Source organism: Eleutherodactylus coqui, chromosome 11 (assembly GCF_035609145.1).
Source record: "Eleutherodactylus coqui strain aEleCoq1 chromosome 11, aEleCoq1.hap1, whole genome shotgun sequence".
Classification (NCBI taxonomy): domain Eukaryota; kingdom Metazoa; phylum Chordata; class Amphibia; order Anura; family Eleutherodactylidae; genus Eleutherodactylus; species Eleutherodactylus coqui.
Genome location: NC_089847.1, coordinates 57092357 through 57111795, shown reverse-complemented (window position 1 = coordinate 57111795; position 19439 = coordinate 57092357). Strand labels below are relative to the sequence as shown.

General features: G+C 42.4%; 20 non-coding genes across 20 annotated transcripts; 10 read left to right on the top strand and 10 right to left on the bottom strand.

Moving 5' to 3' along the window:
- Window positions 1-1220: 1220 nt before the first annotated feature.
- Window positions 1221-1302, bottom strand: TRNAS-GCU (transfer RNA serine (anticodon GCU)). The gene has a single exon. It is a non-coding gene; the product is annotated as a tRNA-Ser (tRNA).
- A 2848-nt stretch (window positions 1303-4150) lies between these two features.
- On the top strand, window positions 4151-4224 carry TRNAT-AGU (transfer RNA threonine (anticodon AGU)). Its single transcript has one exon. It is a non-coding gene; the product is annotated as a tRNA-Thr (tRNA).
- Window positions 4225-4580: 356 nt separating this feature from the next.
- TRNAS-GCU (transfer RNA serine (anticodon GCU)) lies at window positions 4581-4662 on the bottom strand. Its single transcript has one exon. It is a non-coding gene; the product is annotated as a tRNA-Ser (tRNA).
- Window positions 4663-5270: 608 nt separating this feature from the next.
- TRNAT-AGU (transfer RNA threonine (anticodon AGU)) lies at window positions 5271-5344 on the top strand. Its single transcript has one exon. It is a non-coding gene; the product is annotated as a tRNA-Thr (tRNA).
- Window positions 5345-6820: 1476 nt separating this feature from the next.
- Window positions 6821-6902, bottom strand: TRNAS-GCU (transfer RNA serine (anticodon GCU)). Its single transcript has one exon. It is a non-coding gene; the product is annotated as a tRNA-Ser (tRNA).
- A 618-nt stretch (window positions 6903-7520) lies between these two features.
- On the top strand, window positions 7521-7594 carry TRNAT-AGU (transfer RNA threonine (anticodon AGU)). Its single transcript has one exon. It is a non-coding gene; the product is annotated as a tRNA-Thr (tRNA).
- Window positions 7595-8640: 1046 nt separating this feature from the next.
- On the top strand, window positions 8641-8714 carry TRNAT-AGU (transfer RNA threonine (anticodon AGU)). The gene has a single exon. It is a non-coding gene; the product is annotated as a tRNA-Thr (tRNA).
- Window positions 8715-9760: 1046 nt separating this feature from the next.
- TRNAT-AGU (transfer RNA threonine (anticodon AGU)) lies at window positions 9761-9834 on the top strand. The gene has a single exon. It is a non-coding gene; the product is annotated as a tRNA-Thr (tRNA).
- A 1476-nt stretch (window positions 9835-11310) lies between these two features.
- TRNAS-GCU (transfer RNA serine (anticodon GCU)) lies at window positions 11311-11392 on the bottom strand. The gene has a single exon. It is a non-coding gene; the product is annotated as a tRNA-Ser (tRNA).
- A 618-nt stretch (window positions 11393-12010) lies between these two features.
- TRNAT-AGU (transfer RNA threonine (anticodon AGU)) lies at window positions 12011-12084 on the top strand. The gene has a single exon. It is a non-coding gene; the product is annotated as a tRNA-Thr (tRNA).
- Window positions 12085-12440: 356 nt separating this feature from the next.
- On the bottom strand, window positions 12441-12522 carry TRNAS-GCU (transfer RNA serine (anticodon GCU)). Its single transcript has one exon. It is a non-coding gene; the product is annotated as a tRNA-Ser (tRNA).
- Window positions 12523-13140: 618 nt separating this feature from the next.
- On the top strand, window positions 13141-13214 carry TRNAT-AGU (transfer RNA threonine (anticodon AGU)). The gene has a single exon. It is a non-coding gene; the product is annotated as a tRNA-Thr (tRNA).
- A 356-nt stretch (window positions 13215-13570) lies between these two features.
- TRNAS-GCU (transfer RNA serine (anticodon GCU)) lies at window positions 13571-13652 on the bottom strand. The gene has a single exon. It is a non-coding gene; the product is annotated as a tRNA-Ser (tRNA).
- Window positions 13653-14270: 618 nt separating this feature from the next.
- TRNAT-AGU (transfer RNA threonine (anticodon AGU)) lies at window positions 14271-14344 on the top strand. The gene has a single exon. It is a non-coding gene; the product is annotated as a tRNA-Thr (tRNA).
- Window positions 14345-14700: 356 nt separating this feature from the next.
- On the bottom strand, window positions 14701-14782 carry TRNAS-GCU (transfer RNA serine (anticodon GCU)). Its single transcript has one exon. It is a non-coding gene; the product is annotated as a tRNA-Ser (tRNA).
- Window positions 14783-15830: 1048 nt separating this feature from the next.
- On the bottom strand, window positions 15831-15912 carry TRNAS-GCU (transfer RNA serine (anticodon GCU)). Its single transcript has one exon. It is a non-coding gene; the product is annotated as a tRNA-Ser (tRNA).
- A 618-nt stretch (window positions 15913-16530) lies between these two features.
- Window positions 16531-16604, top strand: TRNAT-AGU (transfer RNA threonine (anticodon AGU)). Its single transcript has one exon. It is a non-coding gene; the product is annotated as a tRNA-Thr (tRNA).
- A 356-nt stretch (window positions 16605-16960) lies between these two features.
- TRNAS-GCU (transfer RNA serine (anticodon GCU)) lies at window positions 16961-17042 on the bottom strand. The gene has a single exon. It is a non-coding gene; the product is annotated as a tRNA-Ser (tRNA).
- A 618-nt stretch (window positions 17043-17660) lies between these two features.
- On the top strand, window positions 17661-17734 carry TRNAT-AGU (transfer RNA threonine (anticodon AGU)). Its single transcript has one exon. It is a non-coding gene; the product is annotated as a tRNA-Thr (tRNA).
- Window positions 17735-19210: 1476 nt separating this feature from the next.
- TRNAS-GCU (transfer RNA serine (anticodon GCU)) lies at window positions 19211-19292 on the bottom strand. Its single transcript has one exon. It is a non-coding gene; the product is annotated as a tRNA-Ser (tRNA).
- Between the last annotated feature and the right edge of the window lie 147 nt (window positions 19293-19439).

Genomic DNA, 19439 nt, shown 5'->3' with positions numbered 1-19439 from the left:
AGAGACTTCAATAGCATCCTTCTTGAACGGCGATGGTAAATTTTCTTCCTCGGGGCATTGCTTGCGCTGAGCATAGAGAATTTTCCAAAAAGAAATGATACGACGAGGATGGGATTGGAACCCATGCGTGCAGAGCACAATGGATTAGCAGTCCATCGCCTTAACCACTCGGCCACGCCGTCAACAAAAGTACTTTTACCGAACCCACATTTGGAAAACAGTCGTGATGATTCTTAGGCTTCATTTTCTTTCCACATGCAACAGCGCCGTACATCAGACATTGGCTCAGCAGGTCTTGTTTTACATCCAACGTGATGACCCATGCTAATGGCATAAATACTAAACATTCAGTCCTCTCTGCTTCTCATTTATGTTGGCATTTCCCTAGCATTCCCTAAATCTGTCAATTCTGCCTTCTATCTAACTTTTAAAGTAAAACAGGCCACAATTCATGCAAGGCAAATGCATGGATTACATACCTATGGACAAATTATCCATGTCTTTTCCAAAAAGGATCTTCCCAAGCCGATTTCATTTAGAATTGTCACGATGCAAAATGACAGAGAACTGCATGCTGCTGCCAAGTATGTCATGGGACTCGACTTCCTTGCTGTTCTATAGTGGTAGCCACCTGAAACTACATGCTGCATAGGATCTGTTCACACTTAATTTGCCATCTCTGTGACAAATAGCAAAACTTAGAACCACTCCTCAAAATCATCCTACATTTAAAAATTCTTCTCCTGGATCATCCTTGCCATCTTTCTGGTTTTCCACAGCTTTACTCATGGGCGCTGTGGCTTAGTTGGTTAAAGCGCCTGTCTAGTAAACGGGAGATCCTCAGTTCAACTCTCAGCAGTGCCTTGTTCTCTTATTCTGGTCAATAATCAGCTCTTTTTTCCAAAAGGGAGATGTTCACTAGCCAATGACATTAAAGATGCTCGTCCCACATCCGTAGAATACTCCACCCGAGTGGCAAAGAGTCAGCTCTGGTTTAGTTTTAACAAGTAGATGGTTGCAACGTTTTGCAAAATGTAGGATGGCATAAGGCACGATAAATTAGAGGTGCCGATTCACTATTGCCTGACTGATACGCTACATAATGCCTGTAAATATGTTTAGAGACTTCAATAGCATCCTTCTTGAACGGTGATGGTAAATTTTCTTCCTCGGGGCATTGCTTGCGCTGAGCATAGAGAATTTTCCAAAAAGGAATCATACGACGAGGATGGGATTCGAACCCATGCGTGCAGAGCACAATGGATTAGCAGTCCATCGCCTTAACCACTCGGCCACCCCGTCAACAAAAGTACCTTTACCGAACCCACATTTGGAAAACAGTCGTGATGATTCTTAGGCTTCATTTTCTTTCCACATGCAACAGCGCCGTACATCAGACATTGGCTCAGCAGGTCTTGTTTTACATCCAACGTGATGACCCATGCTAATGGCATAAATACTAAACATTCAGTCCTCTCTGCTTCTCATTTATGTTGGCATTTCCCTAGCATTCCCTAAATCTGTCAATTCTGCCTTCTATCTAACTTTTAAAGTAAAACAGGCCGCAATTCATGCAAGGCAAATGCATGGATTACATACCTATGGAGAAATTATCCATGTCTTTTCCAAAAAGGATCGTCCCAAGCCGATTTCATTTAGAATTGTCACGATGCAAAATGACAGAGAACTGCATGCTGCTGCCAAGTATGTGATGGGACTCGACTTCCTTGCTGTTCTATAGTGGTAGCCACCTGAAACTACATGCTGCATAGGATCTGTTCACACTTAATTTGCCATCTCTGTGACAAATAGCAAAACTTAGAACCACTCCTCAAAATCATCCTACATTTAAAAATTCTTCTCCTGGATCATCCTTGCCATCTTTCTGGTTTTCCACAGTTTTGCTCATGGGCGCTGTGGCTTAGTTGGTTAAAGGGCCTGTCTAGTAAACAGGAGATCCTGAGTTCAACTCTCAGCAGTGCCTTGTTCTCTTATTCTGCTCAATAATCAGCACTTTTTTCCAAAAGGGAGATGTTCACTAGCCAATGACATTAAAGATGCTCGTCCCACATCCCTAGAATACTCCACCCGAGTGGCAAAGAGTCAGCTCTGGTTTAGTTTTAACAAGTAGATGGTTGCAACGTTTTGCAAAATGTAGGATGGCATAAGGCACGATAAATTAGAGGTGCCGATTCACTATTGCCTGACTGATACGCTACATAATGCCTGTAAATATGTTTAGAGACTTCAATAGCATCCTTCTTGAACGGTGATGGTAAATCTTCTTCCTCGGGGCATTGCTTGCGCTGAGCATAGAGAATTTTCCAAAAAGAAATCATACGACGAGGATGGGATTCGATCCCATGCGTGCAGAGCACAATGGATTAGCAGTCCATCGCCTTAACCACTCGGCCACCCCGTCAACAAAAGTACCTTTACCGAACCCACATTTGGAAAACAGTCGTGATGATTCTTAGGCTTCATTTTCTTTCCACATGCAACAGCGCCGTACATCAGACATTGGCTCAGCAGGTCTTGTTTTACATCCAACGTGATGACCCATGCTAATGGCATAAATACTAAACATTCAGTCCTCTCTGCTTCTCATTTATGTTGGCATTTCCCTAGCATTCCCTAAATCTGTCAATTCTGCCTTCTATCTAACTTTTAAAGTAAAACAGGCCACAATTCATGCAAGGCAAATGCATGGATTACATACCTATGGAGAAATTATCCATGTCTTTTCCAAAAAGGATCGTCCCAAGCCGATTTCATTTAGAATTGTCACGATGCAAAATGACAGAGAACTGCATGCTGCTGCCAAGTATGTGATGGGACTCGACTTCCTTGCTGTTCTATAGTGGTAGCCACCTGAAACTACATGCTGCATAGGATCTGTTCACACTTAATTTGCCATCTCTGTGACAAATAGCAAAACTTAGAACCACTCCTCAAAATCATCCTACATTTAAAAATTCTTCTCCTGGATCATCCTTGCCATCTTTCTGGTTTTCCACAGTTTTGCTCATGGGCGCTGTGGCTTAGTTGGTTAAAGGGCCTGTCTAGTAAACAGGAGATCCTGAGTTCAACTCTCAGCAGTGCCTTGTTCTCTTATTCTGCTCAATAATCAGCACTTTTTTCCAAAAGGGAGATGTTCACTAGCCAATGACATTAAAGATGCTCGTCCCACATCCCTAGAATACTCCACCCGAGTGGCAAAGAGTCAGCTCTGGTTTAGTTTTAACAAGTAGATGGTTGCAACGTTTTGCAAAATGTAGGATGGCATAAGGCACGATAAATTAGAGGTGCCGATTCACTATTGCCTGACTGATACGCTACATAATGCCTGTAAATATGTTTAGAGACTTCAATAGCATCCTTCTTGAACGGTGATGGTAAATCTTCTTCCTCGGGGCATTGCTTGCGCTGAGCATAGAGAATTTTCCAAAAAGAAATCATACGACGAGGATGGGATTCGATCCCATGCGTGCAGAGCACAATGGATTAGCAGTCCATCGCCTTAACCACTCGGCCACCCCGTCAACAAAAGTACCTTTACCGAACCCACATTTGGAAAACAGTCGTGATGATTCTTAGGCTTCATTTTCTTTCCACATGCAACAGCGCCGTACATCAGACATTGGCTCAGCAGGTCTTGTTTTACATCCAACGTGATGACCCATGCTAATGGCATAAATACTAAACATTCAGTCCTCTCTGCTTCTCATTTATGTTGGCATTTCCCTAGCATTCCCTAAATCTGTCAATTCTGCCTTCTATCTAACTTTTAAAGTAAAACAGGCCACAATTCATGCAAGGCAAATGCATGGATTACATACCTATGGAGAAATTATCCATGTCTTTTCCAAAAAGGATCGTCCCAAGCCGATTTCATTTAGAATTGTCACGATGCAAAATGACAGAGAACTGCATGCTGCTGCCAAGTATGTGATGGGACTCGACTTCCTTGCTGTTCTATAGTGGTAGCCACCTGAAACTACATGCTGCATAGGATCTGTTCACACTTAATTTGCCATCTCTGTGACAAATAGCAAAACTTAGAACCACTCCTCAAAATCATCCTACATTTAAAAATTCTTCTCCTGGATCATCCTTGCCATCTTTCTGGTTTTCCACAGTTTTGCTCATGGGCGCTGTGGCTTAGTTGGTTAAAGCGCCTGTCTAGTAAACAGGAGATCCTGAGTTCAACTCTCAGCAGTGCCTTGTTCTCTTATTCTGCTCAATAATCAGCACTTTTTTCCAAAAGGGAGATGTTCACTAGCCAATGACATTAAAGATGCTCGTCCCACATCCCTAGAATACTCCACCCGAGTGGCAAAGAGTCAGCTCTGGTTTAGTTTTAACAAGTAGATGGTTGCAACGTTTTGCAAAATGTAGGATGGCATAAGGCACGATAAATTAGAGGTGCCGATTCACTATTGCCTGACTGATACGCTACATAATGCCTGTAAATATGTTTAGAGACTTCAATAGCATCCTTCTTGAACGGTGATGGTAAATTTTCTTCCTCGGGGCATTGCTTGCGCTGAGCATAGAGAATTTTCCAAAAGAAAATCATACGACGAGGATGGGATTCGAACCCATGCGTGCAGAGCACAATGGATTAGCAGTCCATCGCCTTAACCACTCGGCCACCCCGTCAATGAAAGTACTTTTACCGAACCCACATTTAGAAAACAGTCGTGATGATTCTTAGGCTTCATTTTCTTTCCACATGCAACAGCGCCGTACATCAGACATTGGCTCAGCAGGTCTTGTTTTACATCCAACGTGATGACCCATGCTAATGGCATAAATACTAAACATCCAGTCCTCTCTGCTTCTCATTTATGTTGGCATTTCCCTAGCATTCCCTAAATCTGTCAATTCTGCCTTCTATCTAACTTTTAAAGTAAAACAGGCCACAATTCATGCAAGGCAAATGCATGGATTACATACCTATGGACAAATTATCCATGTCTTTTCCAAAAAGGATCGTCCCAAGCCGATTTCATTTAGAATTGTCACGATGCAAAATGACAGAGAACTGCATGCTGCTGCCAAGTATGTGATGGGACTCGACTTCCTTGCTGTTCTATAGTGGTAGCCACCTGAAACTACATGCTGCATAGGATCTGTTCACACTTAATTTGCCATCTCTGTGACAAATAGCAAAACTTAGAACCACTCCTCAAAATCATCCTACATTTAAAAATTCTTCTCCTGGATCATCCTTGCCATCTTTCTGGTTTTCCACAGTTTTGCTCATGGGCACTGTGGCTTAGTTGGTTAAAGCGCCTGTCTAGTAAACAGGAGATCCTGAGTTCAACTCTCAGCAGTGCCTTGTTCTCTTATTCTGCTCAATAATCAGCTTTTTTTTCCAAAAGGGAGATGTTCACTAGCCAATGACATTAAAGATGCTCGTCCCACATCCCTAGAATACTCCACCCGAGTGGCAAAGAGTCAGCTCTGGTTTAGTTTTAACAAGTAGATGGTTGCAACGTTTTGCAAAATGTAGGATGGCATAAGGCACGATAAATTAGAGGTGCCGATTCACTATTGCCTGACTGATACGCTACATAATGCCTGTAAATATGTTTAGAGACTTCAATAGCATCCTTCTTGAACGGTGATGGTAAATTTTCTTCCTCGGGGCATTGCTTGCGCTGAGCATAGAGAATTTTCCAAAAAGGAATCATACGACGAGGATGGGATTCGAACCCATGCAAGCAGAGCACAATGGATTAGCAGTCCATCGCCTTAACTACTCGGCCACCCCGTCAACTAAAATACCTTTACCGAACCCACATTTGGAAAACAGTCGTGATGATTCTTAGGCTTCATTTTCTTTCCACATGCAACAGCACCGTACATCAGACATTGGCTCAGCAGGTCTTGTTTTACATCCAACGTGATGACCCATGCTAATGGCATAAATACTAAACATTCAGTCCTCTCTGCTTCTCATTTATGTTGGCATTTCCCTAGCATTCCCTAAATCTGTCAATTCTGCCTTCTATCTAACTTTTAAAGTAAAACAGGCCACAATTCATGCAAGGCAAATGCATGGATTACATACCTATGGACAAATTATCCATGTCTTTTCCAAAAAGGATCGTCCCAAGCCGATTTCATTTAGAATTGTCACGATGCAAAATGACAGAGAACTGCATGCTGCTGCCAAGTATGTCATGGGACTCGACTTCCTTGCTGTTCTATAGTGGTAGCCACCTGAAACTACATGCTGCATAGGATCTGTTCACACTTAATTTGCCATCTCTGTGACAAATAGCAAAACTTAGAACCATTCCTCAAAATCATCCTACATTTAAAAATTCTTCTCCTGGATCATCCTTGCCATCTTTCTGGTTTTCCACAGCTTTGCTCATGGGTGCTGTGGCTTAGTTGGTTAAAGCGCCTGTCTAGTAAACGGGAGATCCTCAGTTCAACTCTCAGCAGTGCCTTGTTCTCTTATTCTGCTCAATAATCAGCTCTTTTTTCCAAAAGGGAGATGTTTACTAGCCAATGACATTAAAGATGCTCGTCCCACATCCGTAGAATACTCCACCCGAGTGGCAAAGAGTCAGCTCTGGTTTAGTTTTAACAAGTAGATAGTTGCAACGTTTTGCAAAATGTAGGATGGCATAAGGCACGATAAATTAGAGGTGCCGATTCACTATTGCCTGACTGATACGCTACATAATGCCTGTAAATATGTTTAGAGACTTCAATAGCATCCTTCTTGAACGGTGATGGTAAATTTTCTTCCTCGGGGCATTGCTTGCGCTGAGCATAGAGAATTTTCCAAAAAGGAATCATACGACGAGGATGGGATTCGAACCCATGCGTGCAGAGCACAATGGATTAGCAGTCCATCGCCTTAACCACTCGGCCACCCCGTCAACAAAAGTACCTTTACCGAACCCACATTTGGAAAACAGTCGTGATGATTCTTAGGCTTCATTTTCTTTCCACATGCAACAGCGCCGTACATCAGACATTGGCTCAGCAGGTCTTGTTTTACATCCAACGTGATGACCCATGCTAATGGCATAAATACTAAACATTCAGTCCTCTCTGCTTCTCATTTATGTTGGCATTTCCCTAGCATTCCCTAAATCTGTCAATTCTGCCTTCTATCTAACTTTTAAAGTAAAACAGGCCACAATTCATGCAAGGCAAATGCATGGATTACATACCTATGGACAAATTATCCATGTCTTTTCCAAAAAGGATCGTCCCAAGCCGATTTCATTTAGAATTGTCACGATGCAAAATGACAGAGAACTGCATGCTGCTGCCAAGTATGTGATGGGACTCGACTTCCTTGCTGTTCTATAGTGGTAGCCACCTGAAACTACATGCTGCATAGGATCTGTTCACACTTAATTTGCCATCTCTGTGACAAATAGCAAAACTTAGAACCACTCCTCAAAATCATCCTACATTTAAAAATTCTTCTCCTGGATCATCATTGCCATCTTTCTGGTTTTCCACAGTTTTCCACAGTTTTGCTCATGGGCGCTGTGGCTTAGTTGGTTAAAGCGCCTGTCTAGTAAACAGGAGATCCTGAGTTCAACTCTCAGCAGTGCCTTGTTCTCTTATTCTGCTCAATAATCAGCACTTTTTTCCAAAAGGGAGATGTTCACTAGCCAATGACATTAAAGATGCTCGTCCCACATCCCTAGAATACTCCACCCGAGTGGCAAAGAGTCAGCTCTGGTTTAGTTTTAACAAGTAGATGGTTGCAACGTTTTGCAAAATGTAGGATGGCATAAGGCACGATAAATTAGAGGTGCCGATTCACTATTGCCTGACTGATACGCTACATAATGCCTGTAAATATGTTTAGAGACTTCAATAGCATCCTTCTTGAACGGTGATGGTAAATCTTCTTCCTCGGGGCATTGCTTGCGCTGAGCATAGAGAATTTTCCAAAAAGAAATCATACGACGAGGATGGGATTCGATCCCATGCGTGCAGAGCACAATGGATTAGCAGTCCATCGCCTTAACCACTCGGCCACCCCGTCAACAAAAGTACCTTTACCGAACCCACATTTGGAAAACAGTCGTGATGATTCTTAGGCTTCATTTTCTTTCCACATGCAACAGCGCCGTACATCAGACATTGGCTCAGCAGGTCTTGTTTTACATCCAACGTGATGACCCATGCTAATGGCATAAATACTAAACATTCAGTCCTCTCTGCTTCTCATTTATGTTGGCATTTCCCTAGCATTCCCTAAATCTGTCAATTCTGCCTTCTATCTAACTTTTAAAGTAAAACAGGCCACAATTCATGCAAGGCAAATGCATGGATTACATACCTATGGAGAAATTATCCATGTCTTTTCCAAAAAGGATCGTCCCAAGCCGATTTCATTTAGAATTGTCACGATGCAAAATGACAGAGAACTGCATGCTGCTGCCAAGTATGTGATGGGACTCGACTTCCTTGCTGTTCTATAGTGGTAGCCACCTGAAACTACATGCTGCATAGGATCTGTTCACACTTAATTTGCCATCTCTGTGACAAATAGCAAAACTTAGAACCACTCCTCAAAATCATCCTACATTTAAAAATTCTTCTCCTGGATCATCCTTGCCATCTTTCTGGTTTTCCACAGTTTTGCTCATGGGCGCTGTGGCTTAGTTGGTTAAAGCGCCTGTCTAGTAAACAGGAGATCCTGAGTTCAACTCTCAGCAGTGCCTTGTTCTCTTATTCTGCTCAATAATCAGCACTTTTTTCCAAAAGGGAGATGTTCACTAGCCAATGACATTAAAGATGCTCGTCCCACATCCCTAGAATACTCCACCCGAGTGGCAAAGAGTCAGCTCTGGTTTAGTTTTAACAAGTAGATGGTTGCAACGTTTTGCAAAATGTAGGATGGCATAAGGCACGATAAATTAGAGGTGCCGATTCACTATTGCCTGACTGATACGCTACATAATGCCTGTAAATATGTTTAGAGACTTCAATAGCATCCTTCTTGAACGGTGATGGTAAATTTTCTTCCTCGGGGCATTGCTTGCGCTGAGCATAGAGAATTTTCCAAAAGAAAATCATACGACGAGGATGGGATTCGAACCCATGCGTGCAGAGCACAATTGATTAGCAGTCCATCGCCTTAACCACTCGGCCACCCCGTCAATGAAAGTACTTTTACCGAACCCACATTTAGAAAACAGTCGTGATGATTCTTAGGCTTCATTTTCTTTCCACATGCAACAGCGCCGTACATCAGACATTGGCTCAGCAGGTCTTGTTTTACATCCAACGTGATGACCCATGCTAATGGCATAAATACTAAACATCCAGTCCTCTCTGCTTCTCATTTATGTTGGCATTTCCCTAGCATTCCCTAAATCTGTCAATTCTGCCTTCTATCTAACTTTTAAAGTAAAACAGGCCACAATTCATGCAAGGCAAATGCATGGATTACATACCTATGGACAAATTATCCATGTCTTTTCCAAAAAGGATCGTCCCAAGCCGATTTCATTTAGAATTGTCACGATGCAAAATGACAGAGAACTGCATGCTGCTGCCAAGTATGTGATGGGACTCGACTTCCTTGCTGTTCTATAGTGGTAGCCACCTGAAACTACATGCTGCATAGGATCTGTTCACACTTAATTTGCCATCTCTGTGACAAATAGCAAAACTTAGAACCACTCCTCAAAATCATCCTACATTTAAAAATTCTTCTCCTGGATCATCCTTGCCATCTTTCTGGTTTTCCACAGTTTTGCTCATGGGCACTGTGGCTTAGTTGGTTAAAGCGCCTGTCTAGTAAACAGGAGATCCTGAGTTCAACTCTCAGCAGTGCCTTGTTCTCTTATTCTGCTCAATAATCAGCTTTTTTTTCCAAAAGGGAGATGTTCACTAGCCAATGACATTAAAGATGCTCGTCCCACATCCCTAGAATACTCCACCCGAGTGGCAAAGAGTCAGCTCTGGTTTAGTTTTAACAAGTAGATGGTTGCAACGTTTTGCAAAATGTAGGATGGCATAAGGCACGATAAATTAGAGGTGCCGATTCACTATTGCCTGACTGATACGCTACATAATGCCTGTAAATATGTTTAAAGACTTCAATAGCATCCTTCTTGAACGGTGATGGTAAATTTTCTTCCTCGGGGCATTGCTTGCGCTGAGCATAGAGAATTTTCCAAAAAGGAATCATACGACGAGGATGGGATTCGAACCCATGCAAGCAGAGCACAATGGATTAGCAGTCCATCGCCTTAACTACTCGGCCACCCCGTCAACTAAAATACCTTTACCGAACCCACATTTGGAAAACAGTCGTGATGATTCTTAGGCTTCATTTTCTTTCCACATGCAACAGCACCGTACATCAGACATTGGCTCAGCAGGTCTTGTTTTACATCCAACGTGATGACCCATGCTAATGGCATAAATACTAAACATTCAGTCCTCTCTGCTTCTCATTTATGTTGGCATTTCCCTAGCATTCCCTAAATCTGTCAATTCTGCCTTCTATCTAACTTTTAAAGTAAAACAGGCCACAATTCATGCAAGGCAAATGCATGGATTACATACCTATGGACAAATTATCCATGTCTTTTCCAAAAAGGATCGTCCCAAGCCGATTTCATTTAGAATTGTCACGATGCAAAATGACAGAGAACTGCATGCTGCTGCCAAGTATGTCATGGGACTCGACTTCCTTGCTGTTCTATAGTGGTAGCCACCTGAAACTACATGCTGCATAGGATCTGTTCACACTTAATTTGCCATCTCTGTGACAAATAGCAAAACTTAGAACCATTCCTCAAAATCATCCTACATTTAAAAATTCTTCTCCTGGATCATCCTTGCCATCTTTCTGGTTTTCCACAGCTTTGCTCATGGGTGCTGTGGCTTAGTTGGTTAAAGCGCCTGTCTAGTAAACGGGAGATCCTCAGTTCAACTCTCAGCAGTGCCTTGTTCTCTTATTCTGCTCAATAATCAGCTCTTTTTTCCAAAAGGGAGATGTTTACTAGCCAATGACATTAAAGATGCTCGTCCCACATCCGTAGAATACTCCACCCGAGTGGCAAAGAGTCAGCTCTGGTTTAGTTTTAACAAGTAGATAGTTGCAACGTTTTGCAAAATGTAGGATGGCATAAGGCACGATAAATTAGAGGTGCCGATTCACTATTGCCTGACTGATACGCTACATAATGCCTGTAAATATGTTTAGAGACTTCAATAGCATCCTTCTTGAACGGTGATGGTAAATTTTCTTCCTCGGGGCATTGCTTGCGCTGAGCATAGAGAATTTTCCAAAAAGGAATCATACGACGAGGATGGGATTCGAACCCATGCGTGCAGAGCACAATGGATTAGCAGTCCATCGCCTTAACCACTCGGCCACCCCGTCAACAAAAGTACCTTTACCGAACCCACATTTGGAAAACAGTCGTGATGATTCTTAGGCTTCATTTTCTTTCCACATGCAACAGCGCCGTACATCAGACATTGGCTCAGCAGGTCTTGTTTTACATCCAACGTGATGACCCATGCTAATGGCATAAATACTAAACATTCAGTCCTCTCTGCTTCTCATTTATGTTGGCATTTCCCTAGCATTCCCTAAATCTGTCAATTCTGCCTTCTATCTAACTTTTAAAGTAAAACAGGCCACAATTCATGCAAGGCAAATGCATGGATTACATACCTATGGACAAATTATCCATGTCTTTTCCAAAAAGGATCGTCCCAAGCCGATTTCATTTAGAATTGTCACGATGCAAAATGACAGAGAACTGCATGCTGCTGCCAAGTATGTGATGGGACTCGACTTCCTTGCTGTTCTATAGTGGTAGCCACCTGAAACTACATGCTGCATAGGATCTGTTCACACTTAATTTGCCATCTCTGTGACAAATAGCAAAACTTAGAACCACTCCTCAAAATCATCCTACATTTAAAAATTCTTCTCCTGGATCATCATTGCCATCTTTCTGGTTTTCCACAGTTTTCCACAGTTTTGCTCATGGGCGCTGTGGCTTAGTTGGTTAAAGCGCCTGTCTAGTAAACAGGAGATCCTGAGTTCAACTCTCAGCAGTGCCTTGTTCTCTTATTCTGCTCAATAATCAGCACTTTTTTCCAAAAGGGAGATGTTCACTAGCCAATGACATTAAAGATGCTCGTCCCACATCCCTAGAATACTCCACCCGAGTGGCAAAGAGTCAGCTCTGGTTTAGTTTTAACAAGTAGATGGTTGCAACGTTTTGCAAAATGTAGGATGGCATAAGGCACGATAAATTAGAGGTGCCGATTCACTATTGCCTGACTGATACGCTACATAATGCCTGTAAATATGTTTAGAGACTTCAATAGCATCCTTCTTGAACGGTGATGGTAAATTTTCTTCCTCGGGGCATTGCTTGCGCTGAGCATAGAGAATTTTCCAAAAAGGAATCATACGACGAGGATGGGATTCGAACCCATGCGTGCAGAGCACAATGGATTAGCAGTCCATCGCCTTAACCACTCGGCCACCCCGTCAACAAAAGTACCTTTACCGAACCCACATTTGGAAAACAGTCGTGATGATTCTTAGGCTTCATTTTCTTTCCACATGCAACAGCGCCGTACATCAGACATTGGCTCAGCAGGTCTTGTTTTACATCCAACGTGATGACCCATGCTAATGGCATAAATACTAAACATTCAGTCCTCTCTGCTTCTCATTTATGTTGGCATTTCCCTAGCATTCCCTAAATCTGTCAATTCTGCCTTCTATCTAACTTTTAAAGTAAAACAGGCCACAATTCATGCAAGGCAAATGCATGGATTACATACCTATGGAGAAATTATCCATGTCTTTTCCAAAAAGGATCGTCCCAAGCCGATTTCATTTAGAATTGTCACGATGCAAAATGACAGAGAACTGCATGCTGCTGCCAAGTATGTGATGGGACTCGACTTCCTTGCTGTTCTATAGTGGTAGCCACCTGAAACTACATGCTGCATAGGATCTGTTCACACTTAATTTGCCATCTCTGTGACAAATAGCAAAACTTAGAACCACTCCTCAAAATCATCCTACATTTAAAAATTCTTCTCCTGGATCATCATTGCCATCTTTCTGGTTTTCCACAGTTTTCCACAGTTTTGCTCATGGGCGCTGTGGCTTAGTTGGTTAAAGCGCCTGTCTAGTAAACAGGAGATCCTGAGTTCAACTCTCAGCAGTGCCTTGTTCTCTTATTCTGCTCAATAATCAGCACTTTTTTCCAAAAGGGAGATGTTCACTAGCCAATGACATTAAAGATGCTCGTCCCACATCCCTAGAATACTCCACCCGAGTGGCAAAGAGTCAGCTCTGGTTTAGTTTTAACAAGTAGATGGTTGCAACGTTTTGCAAAATGTAGGATGGCATAAGGCACGATAAATTAGAGGTGCCGATTCACTATTGCCTGACTGATACGCTACATAATGCCTGTAAATATGTTTAGAGACTTCAATAGCATCCTTCTTGAACGGTGATGGTAAATTTTCTTCCTCGGGGCATTGCTTGCGCTGAGCATAGAGAATTTTCCAAAAAGGAATCATACGACGAGGATGGGATTCGAACCCATGCGTGCAGAGCACAATGGATTAGCAGTCCATCGCCTTAACCACTCGGCCACCCCGTCAACAAAAGTACCTTTACCGAACCCACATTTGGAAAACAGTCGTGATGATTCTTAGGCTTCATTTTCTTTCCACATGCAACAGCGCCGTACATCAGACATTGGCTCAGCAGGTCTTGTTTTACATCCAACGTGATGACCCATGCTAATGGCATAAATACTAAACATTCAGTCCTCTCTGCTTCTCATTTATGTTGGCATTTCCCTAGCATTCCCTAAATCTGTCAATTCTGCCTTCTATCTAACTTTTAAAGTAAAACAGGCCACAATTCATGCAAGGCAAATGCATGGATTACATACCTATGGAGAAATTATCCATGTCTTTTCCAAAAAGGATCGTCCCAAGCCGATTTCATTTAGAATTGTCACGATGCAAAATGACAGAGAACTGCATGCTGCTGCCAAGTATGTGATGGGACTCGACTTCCTTGCTGTTCTATAGTGGTAGCCACCTGAAACTACATGCTGCATAGGATCTGTTCACACTTAATTTGCCATCTCTGTGACAAATAGCAAAACTTAGAACCACTCCTCAAAATCATCCTACATTTAAAAATTCTTCTCCTGGATCATCATTGCCATCTTTCTGGTTTTCCACAGTTTTCCACAGTTTTGCTCATGGGCGCTGTGGCTTAGTTGGTTAAAGCGCCTGTCTAGTAAACAGGAGATCCTGAGTTCAACTCTCAGCAGTGCCTTGTTCTCTTATTCTGCTCAATAATCAGCACTTTTTTCCAAAAGGGAGATGTTCACTAGCCAATGACATTAAAGATGCTCGTCCCACATCCCTAGAATACTCCACCCGAGTGGCAAAGAGTCAGCTCTGGTTTAGTTTTAACAAGTAGATGGTTGCAACGTTTTGCAAAATGTAGGATGGCATAAGGCACGATAAATTAGAGGTGCCGATTCACTATTGCCTGACTGATACGCTACATAATGCCTGTAAATATGTTTAGAGACTTCAATAGCATCCTTCTTGAACGGTGATGGTAAATTTTCTTCCTCGGGGCATTGCTTGCGCTGAGCATAGAGAATTTTCCAAAAAGAAATCATACGACGAGGATGGGATTCGAACCCATGCGTGCAGAGCACAATGGATTAGCAGTCCATCGCCTTAACCACTCGGCCACCCCGTCAACAAAAGTACCTTTACCGAACCCACATTTGGAAAACAGTCGTGATGATTCTTAGGCTTCATTTTCTTTCCACATGCAACAGCGCCGTACATCAGACATTGGCTCAGCAGGTCTTGTTTTACATCCAACGTGATGACCCATGCTAATGGCATAAATACTAAACATTCAGTCCTCTCTGCTTCTCATTTATGTTGGCATTTCCCTAGCATTCCCTAAATCTGTCAATTCTGCCTTCTATCTAACTTTTAAAGTAAAACAGGCCACAATTCATGCAAGGCAAATGCATGGATTACATACCTATGGAGAAATTATCCATGTCTTTTCCAAAAAGGATCGTCCCAAGCCGATTTCATTTAGAATTGTCACGATGCAAAATGACAGAGAACTGCATGCTGCTGCCAAGTATGTGATGGGACTCGACTTCCTTGCTGTTCTATAGTGGTAGCCACCTGAAACTACATGCTGCATAGGATCTGTTCACACTTAATTTGCCATCTCTGTGACAAATAGCAAAACTTAGAACCACTCCTCAAAATCATCCTACATTTAAAAATTCTTCTCCTGGATCATCATTGCCATCTTTCTGGTTTTCCACAGTTTTCCACAGTTTTGCTCATGGGAGCTGTGGCTTAGTTGGTTAAAGCGCCTGTCTAGTAAACAGGAGATCCTGAGTTCAACTCTCAGCAGTGCCTTGTTCTCTTATTCTGCTCAATAATCAGCACTTTTTTCCAAAAGGGAGATGTTCACTAGCCAATGACATTAAAGATGCTCGTCCCACATCCCTAGAATACTCCACCCGAGTGGCAAAGAGTCAGCTCTGGTTTAGTTTTAACAAGTAGATGGTTGCAACGTTTTGCAAAATGTAGGATGGCATAAGGCACGATAAATTAGAGGTGCCGATTCACTATTGCCTGACTGATACGCTACATAATGCCTGTAAATATGTTTAGAGACTTCAATAGCATCCTTCTTGAACGGTGATGGTAAATTTTCTTCCTCGGGGCATTGCTTGCGCTGAGCATAGAGAATTTTCCAAAAAGAAATCATACGACGAGGATGGGATTCGAACCCATGCGTGCAGAGCACAATGGATTAGCAGTCCATCGCCTTAACCACTCGGCCACCCCGTCAACAAAAGTACCTTTACCGAACCCACATTTGGAAAACAGTCGTGATGATTCTTAGGCTTCATTTTCTTTCCACATGCAACAGCGCCGTACATCAGACATTGGCTCAGCAGGTCTTGTTTTACATCCAACGTGATGACCCATGCTAATGGCATAAATACTAAACATTCAGTCCTCTCTGCTTCTCATTTATGTTGGCATTTCCCTAGCATTCCCTAAATCTGTCAATTCTGCCTTCTATCTAACTTTTAAAGTAAAACAGGCCACAATTCATGCAAGGCAAATGCATGGATTACATACCTATGGAGAAATTATCCATGTCTTTTCCAAAAAGGATCGTCCCAAGCCGATTTCATTTAGAATTGTCACGATGCAAAATGACAGAGAACTGCATGCTGCTGCCAAGTATGTGATGGGACTCGACTTCCTTGCTGTTCTATAGTGGTAGCCACCTGAAACTACATGCTGCATAGGATCTGTTCACACTTAATTTGCCATCTCTGTGACAAATAGCAAAACTTAGAACCACTCCTCAAAATCATCCTACATTTAAAAATTCTTCTCCTGGATCATCATTGCCATCTTTCTGGTTTTCCACAGTTTTCCACAGTTTTGCTCATGGGCGCTGTGGCTTAGTTGGTTAAAGCGCCTGTCTAGTAAACAGGAGATCCTGAGTTCAACTCTCAGCAGTGCCTTGTTCTCTTATTCTGCTCAATAATCAGCACTTTTTTCCAAAAGGGAGATGTTCACTAGCCAATGACATTAAAGATGCTCGTCCCACATCCCTAGAATACTCCACCCGAGTGGCAAAGAGTCAGCTCTGGTTTAGTTTTAACAAGTAGATGGTTGCAACGTTTTGCAAAATGTAGGATGGCATAAGGCACGATAAATTAGAGGTGCCGATTCACTATTGCCTGACTGATACGCTACATAATGCCTGTAAATATGTTTAGAGACTTCAATAGCATCCTTCTTGAACGGTGATGGTAAATTTTCTTCCTCGGGGCATTGCTTGCGCTGAGCATAGAGAATTTTCCAAAAAGAAATCATACGACGAGGATGGGATTCGAACCCATGCGTGCAGAGCACAATGGATTAGCAGTCCATCGCCTTAACCACTCGGCCACCCCGTCAACAAAAGTACCTTTACCGAACCCACATTTGGAAAACAGTCGTGATGATTCTTAGGCTTCATTTTCTTTCCACATGCAACAGCGCCGTACATCAGACATTGGCTCAGCAGGTCTTGTTTTACATCCAACGTGATGACCCATGCTAATGGCATAAATACTAAACATTCAGTCCTCTCTGCTTCTCATTTATGTTGGCATTTCCCTAGCATTCCCTAAATCTGTCAATTCTGCCTTCTATCTAACTTTTAAAGTAAAACAGGCCACAATTCATGCAAGGCAAATGCATGGATTACATACCTATGGACAAATTATCCATGTCTTTTCCAAAAAGGATCTTCCCAAGCCGATTTCATTTAGAATTGTCACGATGCAAAATGACAGAGAACTGCATGCTGCTGCCAAGTATGTGATGGGACTCGACTTCCTTGCTGTTCTATAGTGGTAGCCACCTGAAACTACATGCTGCATAGGATCTGTTCACACTTAATTTGCCATCTCTGTGACAAATAGCAAAACTTAGAACCACTCCTCAAAATCATCCTACATTTAAAAATTCTTCTCCTGGATCATCATTGCCATCTTTCTGGTTTTCCACAGTTTTCCACAGTTTTGCTCATGGGCGCTGTGGCTTAGTTGGTTAAAGCGCCTGTCTAGTAAACAGGAGATCCTGAGTTCAACTCTCAGCAGTGCCTTGTTCTCTTATTCTGCTCAATAATCAGCTTTTTTTTCCAAAAGGGAGATGTTCACTAGCCAATGACATTAAAGATGCTCGTCCCACATCCCTAGAATACTCCACCCGAGTGGCAAAGAGTCAGCTCTGGTTTAGTTTTAACAAGTAGATGGTTGCAACGTTTTGCAAAATGTAGGATGGCATAAGGCACGATAAATTAGAGGTGCCGATTCACTATTGCCTGACTGATACGCTACATAATGCCTGTAAATATGTTTAGAGACTTCAATAGCATCCTTCTTGAACGGTGATGGTAAATTTTCTTCCTCGGGGCATTGCTTGCGCTGAGCATAGAGAATTTTCCAAAAAGAAATGATACGACGAGGATGGGATTGGAACCCATGCGTGCAGAGCACAATGGATTAGCAGTCCATCGCCTTAACCACTCGGCCACGCCGTCAACAAAAGTACTTTTACCGAACCCACATTTGGAAAACAGTCGTGATGATTCTTAGGCTTCATTTTCTTTCCACATGCAACAGCGCCGTACATCAGACATTGGCTCAGCAGGTCTTGTTTTACATCCAACGTGATGACCCATGCTAATGGCATAAATACTAAACATTCAGTCCTCTCTGCTTCTCATTTATGTTGGCATTTCCCTAGCATTCCCTAAATCTGTCAATTCTGCCTTCTATCTAACTTTTAAAGTAAAACAGGCCACAATTCATGCAAGGCAAATGCATGGATTACATACCTATGGACAAATTATCCATGTCTTTTCCAAAAAGGATCTTCCCAAGCCGATTTCATTTAGAATTGTCACGATGCAAAATGACAGAGAACTGCATGCTGCTGCCAAGTATGTCATGGGACTCGACTTCCTTGCTGTTCTATAGTGGTAGCCACCTGAAACTACATGCTGCATAGGATCTGTTCACACTTAATTTGCCATCTCTGTGACAAATAGCAAAACTTAGAACCACTCCTCAAAATCATCCTACATTTAAAAATTCTTCTCCTGGATCATCCTTGCCATCTTTCTGGTTTTCCACAGCTTTACTCATGGGCGCTGTGGCTTAGTTGGTTAAAGCGCCTGTCTAGTAAACGGGAGATCCTCAGTTCAACTCTCAGCAGTGCCTTGTTCTCTTATTCTGGTCAATAATCAGCTCTTTTTTCCAAAAGGGAGATGTTCACTAGCCAATGACATTAAAGATGCTCGTCCCACATCCGTAGAATACTCCACCCGAGTGGCAAAGAGTCAGCTCTGGTTTAGTTTTAACAAGTAGATGGTTGCAACGTTTTGCAAAATGTAGGATGGCATAAGGCACGATAAATTAGAGGTGCCGATTCACTATTGCCTGACTGATACGCTACATAATGCCTGTAAATATGTTTAGAGACTTCAATAGCATCCTTCTTGAACGGTGATGGTAAATTTTCTTCCTCGGGGCATTGCTTGCGCTGAGCATAGAGAATTTTCCAAAAAGGAATTATACGACGAGGATGGGATTCGAACCCATGCGTGCAGAGCACAATGGATTAGCAGTCCATCGCCTTAACCACTCGGCCACCCCGTCAACAAAAGTACCTTTACCGAACCCACATTTGGAAAACAGTCGTGATGATTCTTAGGCTTCATTTTCTTTCCACATGCAACAGCGCCGTACATCAGACATTGGCTCAGCAGGTCTTGTTTTACATCCAACGTGATGACCCATGCTAAT